The sequence below is a fragment of the Lontra canadensis genome, unplaced genomic scaffold (assembly GCF_010015895.1).
Source record: "Lontra canadensis isolate GAN:19392208 unplaced genomic scaffold, GSC_riverotter_1.0 scaffold51, whole genome shotgun sequence".
Taxonomy (NCBI): Eukaryota; Metazoa; Chordata; class Mammalia; order Carnivora; family Mustelidae; genus Lontra; species Lontra canadensis.
In genome coordinates, this window is record NW_022631045.1 from 12,730,330 (window position 1) to 12,745,752 (window position 15,423).

Consider the following 15,423-nt stretch of genomic DNA (forward strand, 5'->3'; position numbering starts at 1 on the left):
AACAGAGCCACCCACTTGATTTTGGGTATATTTTGGTCTCTTAGAAGAAACTACCTCCCAAAATTTTAAAGAAAGAAAAACTCATATATATACAAAAATAAGGGTACATATGATGAAGGGATGAAATATGACTATAGAGGTGAAAATTAAAAAAAATTTCTGAGAAAGGAATTGATAAGTTGGTTGGAAAAAAAAGAAGAAAAAAAAAAGGGGGGGAGAGAATGTGCTCAGGCTGGAGATGAGAACAAAGCCCTGTGCTAGATTTAGGGTATATTTTGATCTATTAGAAGAGATTATATCCCAAAATTTTTTAGGAAAAAAACCCCACCATATATATATATATATATATATATATATATATATATATATATATATATGGTTAAATATAATGAAGGATAAGATATGACTATAATAATGAAAGTTTAAAAATATGTTTTTTTAAGGAAAGGTATTGTTAAGGTAAACTAGTTAAAGAACTTTAAAAGAGGAAAGAGGAAAAGTTAAAAAATCAAATAAAAAAATAAAATTAAAAAAACTAAATTTAAGTTTGCAAGACTAAAGGATCATGGGGAGAAAGCCATGAATTCCATGCATTGCTTTCCCCTATCTTTGGAGTTCCACTGTCCTACTTGATTGGTGAGCTTGGTCTTGGCTGGATGTTCTTGCCGATCTTCTGAGGGAGGGGTCTGTTGTAGTGATTCTCAAATGTCTTTGCCTGAGGTGGAATTGCACCACCCTTGCTGGGAGCCAGGCTACGTAATCTGCTTGGGTTCAGTCTTGGGAGCTTTTGTTCCCTGAATGCTTTCTGTAGAGCTCTAGAGAATGGGAATGAAAATGGCAGCCTCCCAATCTCCAACCTGTAGGAGCTGAGAGCTTGGGACCCTACTCCTCAGTGTGCCTTCAGAGAAAAGGGGTCAATCAGTCCTCTCCCTGGTCTCCAGCCATGCTGTGGGCTCACCCAGCCAGTGACCGAGTGTTTCTGTCTCTGGTGCACAGTCCCATTTGGAGTTAGCAAAGCCAAAATATTCCTGCCTCCAGAGGAGGAAGGTGAGTCTCCCTGGATCTGCCACTTGTGGGGTCCCTGCTCAAAGAGCAGTGGTCCGATTGTGCTGTGGATCATGTTTAAGGTAACCCCAAGCTGAGATCTCACTCCTCAGCTCTCTGTAGTCAGCTTCCCCACTCCAATACATGGGAGCTCTGCCACACTCAGACACCCCCATCTTTCAGTGACCCCGCGGGTCCTGAGACCACACTTGTTGCAAGGGCTCCACCCCTGCTCAGCCTTTGGAGCAATATCCCTCAGTGGAGCAGACTTCTAAAAGTTTTGATTTTGTGCTCCACTGCTCTGCTGCTTGCTGAGAGCTGGCCCCTCCCCCTGCAGTCTATCTTCCCCATACTTCAGATTCGCTTCTCCGCCCCTCCTATCTTTCAGAACATTCCTAGAATTGCTGCTCTTCTTCTCTTCAATCTCCTGTTGAGTTTGTAGGTGTTCAGAATCTCTTTTCATTTTAACTGTCTTTGTTCCTTTTGGTCAAAGCTAGTGATGTTTCTCTGAATCCTATTCTCTTAACAATACACATTACCTGTATAAGGTATTCATACCTATGAATCTTATTTGGGCTCATTTAATTAGATAAAAGCAACATTCATAAATCTCTTAAAAATTAAATAAAATTAAAAATTCAAACCTGTTATATATGTATATAAACATAACACACACACGTTTATGTATGTTTATTAAATGTGCATACATAAAACATGCATGTGTGTTGCATTTCACAAAATGTCTTACAGTTACATCTTTAATTTTTATCCTGAGACCATTTCTTACTTTGAGACCCTTTTGCTGGACAGGTAGATTATGTTAGATATCTTTAATTTTCTTTAAATTCTATTAAAAAACAGAGCAGTTCTGTTCCTAACTCATCTCTTTTTACCTGTACCTTATCACATGTAGCTAAAAGAAACTCTTTGGCAACTTCAATGTTCTGCTTAGAATTTTCTAGCCAAGTTCACCAATTCATTAGGAATTCTTTTTGTTTTCTACATTATTGTGGGTGATATATTGCCAAACTTCTCACCAGTACATAACACCAGTCCTTTCTTTCATACTTCAATAGCATTATCCTCATTGTTTTTCTGGCCTTAATTTACAGCCTCTCAAGACCTTCTGGCCTCTACCCAATGTCTGATTCAAAGTCAAAGTCACTTGTTTTGGATTTTATTATGGTAGCACTCTAGTTCCAGGCACCAACTCCTATTGTGGCTATCCGTGACTGCAAAACCATCCACTCCAAAACTTAGTGACTTAAAACAATTATTTTGTGCCTTACTGTTTCATGGGTTGACTAAGATATGCTTTGTGGCTCTCATTTGAAGTTACTCATGAGGTTATAGTCTGATGGTGGCTGGGACTGGAATCCAAGGCTTGAGTGAGCTGAATATCTAAGCTGACTTCTTCATTTACATGGTTTTGGTGCCTCAGCTAGGGTAATTGGAAGAGCGGAGACTAGCTGGGCAATTTGTTGCCTCCACGTGACCTCTTCATTTAGGCCCCTAGGATGTCTCCAAGCAGAAAGGTCTCATGGTATCTCAACTTCTTACATGGCAGCTGGCTTCTCCCGGAGCATTGTTCCCAGTGATCAAGATGGAATACTCAAGTTTTTTAAGAACAATTTTGCATCACTTTTGCCACATTTTATTAGACACCCCTGCCAGCCTTGATTTAGTGTGGGAAGGGCCTGGACAAGAAAATGAATCCTAGAGGCTTTGATTCATGGGAGGGTCTTCTTTGCAGAATAGTTACCATATGTGGATATACCATAATTTATTTAACCATTCCTCTGTTGATTATAATAACTTTAGATTACTTAAATTTGTTATTGTAAACTCCACGGCAGAGAGCATCCTTTTCATGTGATTTTGTCAGTTCTCAAATGTACACATTAATATAATGCTTTTTAATTGAACATAAATGAGGATTTTTAAGGAACTCTATAGATTTATTATAAAACTTTATGGAAGAGAAAACGTGTAAGATTTGCCAATAAATTTTTGAAAAAGAATAGCAAAAAGACATTTGCCCAGATATTTCAGCAGACTCTAAAGCTACTATACTAAGAATCACAAGGTACTTACAGAGGAAGACAAGTAAATCAGTGGAATAGAGAAGAGCCTAAGAACAAACTAAGGCATTTCAAATCAGTGGGATACTGATGTATCATTAAGAAATATATATTAAGATATTGATATTTTAGAAGAAAATATTGTTAGATTTCCTTGCCTAACAAATACAAAACCACATTGTAAATAAACTAAAGACTGAGATATAAAATTTAAACTTATAAAAGTATTAGAAGAAATTTAAAAACACTTTTTAAGAGTAAACTCAGAGAGAGGAAAGACCTGAAGCAAAAGAAAGATGTATTTGATTATATAAAGATTTAAAACTTCAATTTTTCAAAATATATTACATTAACTTTAATATATTTGTCATTAAAGTGCAAACAGAGAAGGAAAATATTGGTAACATAAGAAACTAATATTCTTAATATATAAAAAGCTTCTGTATATCCATATAATGATTTTTTATATAGAAAAAGGAGGCAGTGTAGATAAAATCTGCAAACAAGTATTTCATCAAAGAAGAAATAAAAATGACCAATAAATATATGTAGAATTTTTATCCTCACCTCAACTTAAAATCCAAATTTGTTTTAATTTTAATTTTTTTCTCAAGTTTTTATTTTAATTAAGTTAGTTAACATATAGTTCAGTATTAGTTTCAGGAGTAGAACTTAGTGTTAAAATCCAGATTTAAATGGGCTGATATAATTTATTGCCCATCAAGTTGTTTAAAAACCTGTAATCTCCAGTGCTGGTGAGAATGAGGGGAAATCAGTTCTCTTACACACTGTCGCTCAGATTAAATACATCACTTTGACACAGAAATCTCATGTCTAAGAACTTATCCTCTGGAACAAAGATGTTGGCTTTTTTTCTGTCATTTAATTTCATCTCAGGAACATTTTCCCATATCAGTAAATAGGCTTTGAAACAATGATTTTTTTTAACCGAATGTATATTATTTCTTTTCATAGCTATGACATGTATTTAAACATTCTTCTGTAATTGGGAATTTATGTCATTTTTGAATATTTTGCTTTTAGATTTAAGAGAATATAGCTGGATCAGTAAATAGATATTATTTAGATCTGATTGGAATGAACAAAAAGTTAAAAGATGTTTTGGAAATAACTTGGACATTTGTAATATGGACTGGGTATTCAATGATTAAAAAGTAGCATTAGTTTGTTTTGTTTTATATTGGCTCTTTGGATCAAGGGGTCATATCAATCTCTCTACTCTTTTTAAGTCTCTGACCCATATCTTCATGAAAATTTCATTGCTGAAATTCCTTCTGGAATTTCAAGAAGGAGATTCTGTGTTTCAGCTATCCCTTTGAGAAGAGGAAAGACCTCAGGGATCCAAAGCCTTGTTTTGTTTTGTCCCTTGGGGAAAAGAGAGGGATGGGGTCATATTCTTTTAAATTCTTTTTTATTTCATGAAGATAACAAGGAGCTATGATTGCTTATTTATTTACCAGCATTCTGTGTCACATTTTTTAGAAACATACTTGCAAATAATTTAGATTCTACTAAGACAGTAAAACGATGTTATTAAATTAACAAAAAAAAGATTTGTGTGTTTACAGATCCATACAAACCTAATAGCGAACAATGGGGCTTAAGTGAGAATTGGATCAATGGGATGAGAAGTTTATTTTTACCATTTCATTTATTTACAAAAATAAGGCAGTTGTATGTTCATTGTAGGAAATACCAGTAATATCTGAGGTGTCACTATTCAAAGATACTAATATTTTGGCAACTTTTCTTCCAATCTTTTCAATGTATAATTATTACTTATCTTACATTTTGTAAAATTCTCTCTCTCTATATATACATATAATGTAATATTCCACTCTTCATGTAAGAATTTTTCATATAATCATAAATTCTTGCAATACATCATTTCTAATGATTCTATAATACAAAGTCTACATATCACTATTTAATTATTCTATCATTATTGGAAAAAAATGTTTGCTATTAAACCCTTTGAATACAAGTTTTATCATTTTTTGAGCTGTTTCCTTAGGGATGACCAAATACATTTTCAACATGTTTGCTAACAACTTGTATTGGCTCTCAAGGACTGTTTGTATTATTTGCATATTTATTTCTGTTTCCTATCCTATTGCATTGTTCAGCTATTAATCATTTAGGGGCACCTGGGTGGCTCAGTGGATTAAGCCTCTGCCTTCGGCTCAGGTCATGATCCCAGGGTCCTGGGATCTGCCCCGCATCAGGCTCTCTGCTCGGCAGGGAGCCTGCTTCCCCCTCTCTCTCTGCCTGCCTCTCTGACTACTTGTGATCTCTCTCTGTCAAATAAATGAATAAAAAATCTTTAAAAAAATAAATATTAATCATTTAGCTTAGGGGTCTATGACATTTTTTCACATTTTGTGGAGTAATTTTTAATATATATTTTTAAAGATTTTACCTATTTGTTTATTTTAAAGAGGGAGAGAGAGAGAGAGAAGGAGAGAACGAGTGCATGGGGGAGGGGCAGAGGGAGAGGGAGTCTTAAGCAGACTCCGAGCTGAGTGTGGAGTCAGATGCAGGGCTTGATCTCACCACCCTGAGACCATGACCCGAGCCAAAACCAAAAGTTGGGTGCTCAACTGTCTTTGCCCAGGCACTCCACCCCTGTTTTTAAATATTCATCCTTTTTTTATGTATACAGAAAATTTTCATTTTAGTATGTAAAATCTGCTGGTCTCCTACTTTGTGATTTCTTCTCCCTGATTTACGAATTTTAGATTCAATGACATAGAAAAACTATTAGAGCACAAAGCTGGTTTATAAATATTAAAATAGGAGACTGCCAAGGTTCTCCCTCTCTTGTACCATGGTGAAGGAGAAGGGAAGATGGCATATGGAACTGGCGTCAGGGCCTTTACAATCAGAGAAACCCAAGCAAGAGAGAGTGATGGTGATTCTTGAAGGTTTCGTGGTAACGATTAGTATGCAAGGTTGGTGGCTTTGGGTGGGTGAGGTGTGGCAAAATGCAGGGACACCTGGTTATGCTGCAAGTGATCACTATTCAGCCATTCTATTTTGTGTCTCCTTTCTTACCCAGGGACAACTCTGAGCCTGTCTTGTTCCTGCCCTCAGCTGTGTGGTATTGCTGTAGTGTCTGTAACACCAGCTGCAGCTGGGAATAAGCCATTATGAATACCATCCTCCTTCTGTTTCTCATGGGTTCAAGAAGTGGGCACCCACTTAGTACTGACTACCTTAGTAGGTGCCAGTCATTTACTATGAGAGGCAAAACAGACAAGGTGGGAAGAAATAGTCGGATTTGGGATATGTTTTAAAGATACAGGTGAGAGGATTGTTGAAGGACTGGATGAAGGGTATGACCAAGAAAGAAGCTAAGATTCATCCAGGGCTTTTGTCATTAACGCTGGACTAAGGAACTGCTATATACTGAGATGGGACAGACAGCAGAAAAAGAAGGTTCAGGAGGGAGAGATCAGGAGATCAGTATTGGGTGAGTTAAGTTTGATATGCTGTGAGCATCCAAATGGAGATGGACAAGTCCATATGAAGATTATGGAGCAGGCTAGAGCTCAGAAGAGATACAGGCTAGAGACTCAACAAATAGGCGTATGAGATCACCAAAGGGTCAGAGTACCTGGAAACATGAACAAGATGAAGGACTAAGCCCTGGGACCTTCCACTGGGACATTATTTAGAGGACAGAGAGATAAGAATAAACTAACAAAAGAGATGGAGGGCAGCAACCAGTGAGACAAGAGGAAAACCAGGACAGTGCAGTGTCCTGGAAGCAAAGTGAAGGGAGTTTATCAGGCAGGAAAGAGTGATTGACTGGGTCCAATGTTGCTGGCAGGTCAAGTAAGATATGGGCTGAGAACTGACCTCTAGATAGAGCATAATGGAGATTACCAGGGACTTTGACAAAAACGATTTTATCGGAATGGTGAGGACAAAGGCCTGAATGGAATGGGTTCAAGAGAGGATGGGGGGGAGAAATCGGAACAGCACCCAGCTGCACTGTCCAGTATGGGCCACTACACACTGGGTGCTATTGAGCATTTGAAATGAGGCTACAGTGAATTGAAATATGCTGTAAGGGTAATATACACATCAGATTAGAATTACAAAAGGAATGTAAAATATCTCAGTAATTTTAAAATAATCACACATTTACAAGATATTTTGGATATGTTGGGTTAAGTAAAATATATTATTAAAGTTCATGTCACTTGTTTCTTTTTAGTAAGAGGATTTAATGCAGCTATTAAAAAAATCAAAATTACAGATATAGATCATTGTATTTCTACTGGACAGCACTGGTATACATGATGTTTTCAAGTAGTTTTGTTATAAAGGAGAACAGATAAACAAGGTAGTAGCTGGTGGTGAAGTGGGGTTAGGAGGAATACACAGCATGAGGGAGTGAATAGTCATACAGAGGAACCAGAGGGAAGTGATGGTCTGGAAGCAGAGAGGTGGGTATTTACGGAAGTTCCTCTTCTGCCTTCTTAGTGACATAGGAAGCCAATCTTCAGCTGAGAAACAGCATGGGGGAGGAGGTTCTCTTTTGTAATCACACCATAGACCACAGAGTTGGACAAAAACCGCGTGGCTGTAGACTGCCTAGAAGAGAAAGGACATCATAAGGTACTTTCTGGGTTCACTGGTAGTTCATTACCAAAGATGTAAAATGCAATAAACCATTGGAGAACTCGTCCCACTTGGTCATCTTCTTTTTTTTTCTTGGATCTCAATTTCTTTTTATCAAAGCAGGAAATAAAAGACCCACATTCAACCACCTCTGTTTGCTCAGTGTGCAACATGTGTCCTTCTGCTCCAGGCAGGCTTGGTTCCTTTACAATTTAACTGCCACAAAAATGTTTCAGTTTAGAGCCCTACATTTTCCAACTCATCCTTTTGTGTTTCATGTTTTCCTACTTCTTTTCTGCCTTCAGGAACGAAGCAAGAAGGTAACTCGCTTGTCTCCACCATACTAGAGAAGACCACGTGGGTTGGGGAGGCAGCTTCCACATACACCATCCCCCTAACTTGGCTGCTCCTGGCCTGGTGGCAGCCAGGCTTCAAAGAGAAACCACTACTTCCTCCCCCAGCCCCAACATCAGCGTCACAGGCAGCTGGGCTGATTAAACATTGAAGTTTCACTTCGGGCTACTTTAAACATTTGCATTATTCCAAAACTTATTTTCAGGTATCCCATAAGGGATTTTATGCTCCAGGGTATTGTGTGGTTTTGAAACTTTTCTTCATAGTTGCAACACACAGAGGTAAAAAATAATGTTTAAATAAAATCTTTATACTGACCTCTGAGCTCCTGGATGGGACCCTGGGCAATGTCAAGACTTCTAGACAGCCAGCCAAGTTGTGCCAACTCTGACTTCTAGACTTCTGACTCTTAGAGGTGTCAAATTATTATGTTCTCGTGTGGAGGAAATCAAAAGGGGTCTGAGGTGACCCATCTCAGACTCACATTTGGTTTGAGGTTTGGCTGGGATCAAAACTTAAAAATGGTCAGTGTGCTGAATTTTTTTTTTCTTCCCTTGCTGTCTTGGAGCAATGATCACATAAAAATACCCCAAGTTTATTTTCTGTGAAATAGTTGCCATTTACCTTTGAGCTGATGAGCAACTTCACTTAAAGAAAACCATAAAAATTGGAAGAGTTTGCAAGATGCTGTGAGTTGGCATAATCTGGCAGGAGTGGAGAAAGCACTCAGGCCAAGTATTTGTTTTACAGCACCCACAGTTTTAGATTGTTACTGCTTTAAAGTATAACTGCCTTTCGGTCTCCTGGCTCCCTTCTCCTCTCTTTTCCCTTTCTTGTGGCTTGCTTGCTTTCTACCATGTTTTTGTCTCTCTCGAAATTAATTTTTTGTATTTAATTCTATCTGCTTCCTCCATTAGTTAACTTGTTAGTGAACTATTTACACATGTTATAGAACTCTCTGAGCTTGCCATAATTATTTTCTTGACTGACCATCTGGAGTCATTCCATGGCAAGAGGTAGTCTGAACTGGAAAGATGAGAATTTGGGGGTAGGTTGAGTTGGGTTACACCTACTGTTTAAAAGCCAGGCTTTATGAAAACAGAAACAAAAACAAACAAAATATAAGTTAGTAAACAGCCAGCCTTAGTAAGGTACATGCCTCCTTTTTTACCTGTTGTCATTTGTGTGTGTGTGTGAGATTTGTTTAGGTTTTGGAAGGGATACCTCGATGTACAACCCCCATAATCCTCACTGAATTAGTTTATGGTGAAATAAGTCATTCCAGGGGGAGCCCATAAGTTCAAGAGAGTGATTTTTTTTTTTTTTAACTCTAAGGAGCATTGGTTTTTGACAGCAGTTTGTTCCATGGAAATGCTCATTTAAACAGTGAAAAGTATAATGGAAGAAAAAGTGTTTGTAGATGTTGTTGGGTTTTGTTCTTAGTTTAGGGCTGAGCATTAGGGCTAGTTAAATTTTTTTTCACGTGAATGAATTTTCTTAATTTTTATAATGCTGAAAACTCAGTGAGCAGGTGGTAAAATACTCTGACTATGAGCATTATATAAGGCAGTGAAGGACACTGCCCACTGGAGGCAGCCTCAGTTGTATCCTCTGTCTTGATGACAAACTTAGATTTTCAAATGCAGTTGGGTTTCATATTCTATCTTTGTTGTCATTCCATGGCATCATGTCAGTCTACCATAAAAATTAAAGAAAGTGTCTATTGGTCAGGGAAAAAGAAAGAAAAAAGTAGAGACAAAATTGCTCTATTGAGAAGATAAATCAAGTTTATGAGGGAATAAAAATAAGTAGTATGTATGTGGCAAAGCTTCTTACATGAGGGCTTTCACATTCTGCTGGAGTGTGTAGACCAGCTCCAAGGAAGTCACAAGAAAAATAATTTCTTTCATACTTTTTTTTTAAGATTTTATTTATTTATTTGACAGAGAGAGATCACAAGTAGGCAGAGGCAGAAAGAGAGAGGGGGAAGCAGTCTCCCTGCTGAGCAGAGAGCCTGATGGGGGCTCGATCCCAGGACCCTGGGACCATGACCTGAGCTGAAGGCAGAGGCTTTAACCCACTGAGCCACCCAGATGCCCCTGTTTCATACTTTTTGCAAGAGGCCTAGTTTTACAAGGATCTGACAAAAAATGTGTGGGCAGTTGAGAAGAGATGTAAATGTAATCATCAGAAAGCTAGTTCCCAATGTTTAGTGAGTATTAGGTTGATCTTTTTCTCATTTAACTCTTAAGGGGGGGCAGTAAGGAAAGTTAAAAATAGTACCAGTGGTGGGAGGAAGTCCTCTTAGTATTTATTCAAAAATTTCAGTAATGCAGACTCAGTAAGTTCTGGAGAGCTAATGTACGGCATGGCAGCTATAGTTGATAATGCTGTATTATTACTTGAAATTTGCTAAGAGGGCAAAACTCAAGTGTTATCTCTCTCTCTCACACACACACATACACACACACAAAGAAAATGGTCACAATGTGAGGTGATGGGATGGGAATGAGTTGGATTATGGAAACATCAAGTTGTATACCTCAGATATACATAAATTTTGTTTGTATATTATATCTCATTAAAACTGAAAAAAGGGGAATATGAAAACATACAAACAAAAAACAAAAAGAAATAACTCATTGCGGAACTGAAAATGGCATAGATTTTCTTGTATGTTGTCTTCTAAAAGTTTCATAGTTTTGTATTTTACATTAAAGTCTGAGCCATTTTGAATAAATTTTTTAAAAGGTGGAGGAAAAAAAGAAGTGAGATTTTAAATGAAGGACAAATCCTTTAAAAAAAAAAAAAAAAGGAAAGGAAAGAGAGGACAGATAGTCTTTTGTAGCTCTGGGGCTTCTTTACTTTAGGCTGAGGCCAGAACAACTGATCCCACGCTCCTGTTGGATTTCCCAGGCATGACAGGATGAGCTGCTCAGGCAGCTGACTTGGCTCCATTACTTGTTTCCATGATGTGGACTGAAGTCCAGTATAGCTAGGTTGGCTTCTTTGCAATTATTTCATTTGTCTCATAGGTTAAGTCATAATGCTCCACCTACGCGCCACCTTTTGGTCTCACTCCCTGGCCTTCTAACAGGTATCTTTTCTGGTGACATCAACTCTGGAACTTTTTAAAATTATTTTTTTGTTGTGGTGAAAAACCACTTATAAAATTTCCCACCTTAACCATTTCTAAGTATATAGTTGAATAATGTTAAGTACATTCACATTGTTGTATAAATAATCTCCAGAACTTCTCCATCTCACAAAACTAAAACTCTACTACTATTACATGACAACTCCCCCACCGTTTTTGAGCCCCTCAGAACCACCATTCTTTTGATTTCTATGAATTTGACTATTCTAGATAATGCATGCAAGTGGAATCATAAAGTATTTATCTTTTGTGACTGACTTATTTCAATGAGCATCATGTTCTCGAGGTTCATCTGTGTGGTACCATGTGTCAGAATTTCCTTCCTTTTAAAGGCTGAATAATTCATCATGTGTATATGCTGTATTTTATTGCATTCATACCTCAGTGGACACTTGGCTTGCTCTCACCTCCAACTCTGTATTTTTTAGGATTCTACAGTTTGAATGGCAGTGCTTTTCTATGAATATTTCACAACAATCTTTCCCAAAGCCTTAGTTGTCTTACTATATGAGATGTCTTTTCCTCGAAAAGTACTTGACTGATGTTAAGGAAGTATCAACTTGAAAAAGGCAAAAGGAGGGCTGAATGTTCTTTTACGGCCTTACTGGTACATTTTCTAACAGGCCCACCCAAGGACTAACTGATTCTCTGAGGGAATACACCTTATTTGACAAACTATTTGCTATTGCCTAACGCTCAGACTCTAGGAAGTGACAGGTTTATTGGTAGAATTCTGTTCAGTAGCGATGCAATGCAAATGATTTCAATTTAGTAGAAGAGATGACCCTAAAGGTTGCACTTTTATTGCTGTGTGTGACATTAAGCAATGTTCTATATAATCTAACAAACTTATTTGTTTTTTAAGATTTCATTTATTTATTTGAGAGAGAGAGAGAGAGAGAGAGAGATAGTGAACAAGCCAGGGGAGAGACAGAGGAAGAAGTAGATGCCCCACCTAGCAGGGAGCCCGACATGGGGTTTGATCCCAGGACTCTGGGATCACAACCTGAGCTGAAGGCAGACGCTTAACCAACTAAGCAACCCAGGCAACCCTAGTAATCTTACTTGGATATGTGTTCTCTAGTTCTGTTATATATTCAGTTCCTCAAATTCTCTTTGCACTGGCTTCACCATTTTGCTTGCTCTCACATTAATGAATTAAATCCTTGCCACAGGCTCATGTTATGTTTATATGGGAGCCATATTTATAACTTAAAAAAAAATTACACTTTCTTTCCAGAAACTGCCAGAACAGCCAGTGTAAATTACACATTCCTTCATTTCAGTGAAGTTTTTGTTGCCAAGCTATAGAGAAGCCTGATTGTGTCAGCAGAGTAGGCATGAGCCCTATACCAGGATTAGGTAGAAAATGGCTTCCCTTCCCTTCCTTTCCCTACCTCTCCCTTCCCTTCCCATCTCTTCTTTTCTCTCTTTCCTCTTCTTCTTCTTCTTTTCTTTCTTCCTTCCTTCCTTCCTTCCTTTCTTTCTTTCTTTCTTTTCTTTCTTTCTTTCTTTTTTTTTAAGAAAACTAGTCAACAATGCAACAACACATTGAGCCTGTAAGTGTGTCCAAGCATTTTAATCTAATACGAGGGCAAGGTACATCTATATGTTGACACTTAGACTGAATCAGAACTACTAGATATCTGTTCATCACATCTTAACTCTGCAGCATGAGCAGGGAGGATGGGGAGGCCTCAGGTGTGTTTCCCAAAAGTCGGGGTGGGAAGGCTGGCTAAGCTCACAGGTTTCAGGAAAGATAATAAAATAAACAAAAAGCTAAGTTTCCTTAAACTCTGCATTTCCATAGCCACCTGCAGCCAAACCTCCCTAATTTGGAGATATGCCCCCTTTCTTGCTAAGAGTTTACTATATGACTCTGCTCTGTTTTGGCAAAGTGTAAGTGACTGTAAAAAGCAAGCCAGAGACACACTCAACCCCTTTTCCTTTCTGCCTAGGTGTGTGTGTGTGTGTGTGTGGGTGGGTGGGTGGGTGTGTGTGGGTGTGTGGGTGTGTGTATTATTGCACTACACAGCCACAGCACCGAGCATGGAATTTTAAGAACTCTAGAAATCAATTTATATGACATATAGTGAAAAGCAACTGGCTCATTTTAAGAGCATTTCCCCAAAGATCAGGGAGTTACTCTCAAGGATGGAAGTGATATCTTAGTTGCCTTCCTTTCTAATATCTGATACCTAGATGAGAGAGCAGCATGAACTATTCAGGGCTTTATTGAATTCTGTAAATTTTCTTGCTTCTTTTGCCCCATGTGAGAGAGAATACTAAGATAAATGGTAATTTCTAGACTAAACCTGAAGGAAGATTAGAAAAGCATATTATTTATTTTCAGTGAGTATTTCAATGCTACAATAAACTCTGTTAAAAGTCTCCTGTACAGGTTAATAATTGCCACATTGCAAACTCTTCTTTGATGAAAAGAAAAATTTTAAACTATTGCCTTCCTCAGTTTTCTCTATGTGTGGGAGCTCCCCTCTGTGCGGTGATCTGTTTGAATTTGACTCTAAATTCTTTAGTCAGCCAGTGTTTCATTCTAAATGGAACTAAATTTGGCCAAATGGAAAGGTTGGTGGTCTCACCCTGGGACTACAAAGATACCTCCCTGGCATGTGACTTTTCCCTGTTTAGTCAATGGGGTGACAGATGAAGGAATTTGTCCACTGGAGTTGATGAGGCTACCACCTATTTCTGGAAAATCTTTCTTAATCCTGGTTTTACAATTTTATGAGCCTCTGCTTTACATGCAATACTTGTGTTTAGGACGATTTCAATCTTTGAACAAAATTAGTACCCACATTTGTTGTTGTTATTGTTGTTTTTTGTGGTGGTTTTATTTTTCGTTTTTTTTTTTTAAAGATTTTATTTATTTATTTGAGAAAGAGAGAGAGAGAATGTAAGCCAGGGGTGGGGGCAGAGGAAGAGGGAGAGGCAGGCTCCCTGTCAAGCAAGGAGCATGATGTGGGGCTCAATCCCAGGAACCCAGAATCATGACCTGAGCTGAAGGCAGACATTTAACCAACTGAGCCACCCAAGTGCCCCCCAGTTGTGGTGTTTTGAATTCTTACTTTGATATCGTAATATTTCAGGAAGAACCCCAAGTGATCCTGTAATCCTTCCAGATGTTTTATTTTAAACCTGAAGAAAACATGGTCAGTATCAATAAATGTTTACTGATCATCACCTGGGTAGGATTCCTGTCCCTGGCACTTTAACAAATCTGTTCCAAGTGGTCTGGATTTCCACGTTGCCCCATTACCTGGTTTGGGAGTCAGATACTTTCCTAGTGATGTCTTCATTATTTCCTAAGTTTGAAAATTAAATTTATGATTTTTAAAGACATTATCTGTGAGACAGGAGTGCTTAGTAGTTTTCATTTAGGAAGTGCTTATTATGACCTAGAAACTGTGGTGAGTCAAGTGTTTTACATACATTTCCTAATTTGAATCCCCACACCGACCCACTGAATTGGGGGATGACTCTTATGATTCCCACTTTAGAGATGAGAGCACTGAGGGTTAGTGAGGACGTGCCATTTGTTCCAGGTTGCACAGCAAAGCACAGAAACAGATTGGAATCCAGTTCTGCCTGATTCCACAGCCTCCCTGCTGCACCACATCATTCGTTTTTTTGATAGCCTCTTGTAAATTCTCATTTGGGGCCATGATATCTCAGAACTTATGTGTCATTTAATTATACATTTTAAACCTTAGGAAACCAGGTGTGCATTGTCGAATGTTTCCCAAGTGCTGACTGATTCTGTCCTTCACATTTTACCCGTCTCTTTTGCATGGTCTGGGTTTCCAAGTTACTTCATTAACTGATTACTTTGGTCGGACATGTTTCTGAAAGAGACTTTAATAGTGAAACTTATTTTAAATTCCCAATTATTCAGGGTATTTTGTTTAAAGATGAGAACAGCTGGCAGTTTTAATTTCATAAGTGTTGAAATATTGTGGAAAAGAGAAACCCCAAACCAGCTTGCTAACAAATGGCTTAGTGAATGAATCAGCAGGATTCATGTGCTCTCTCTGGTTCTTTCTGGATGTTTTCTATGTGTCCCCACAATCTGGGTGTAGTGTGATGAGTTATTCTGCTGAGAAACCAGAGTTGAAAGAA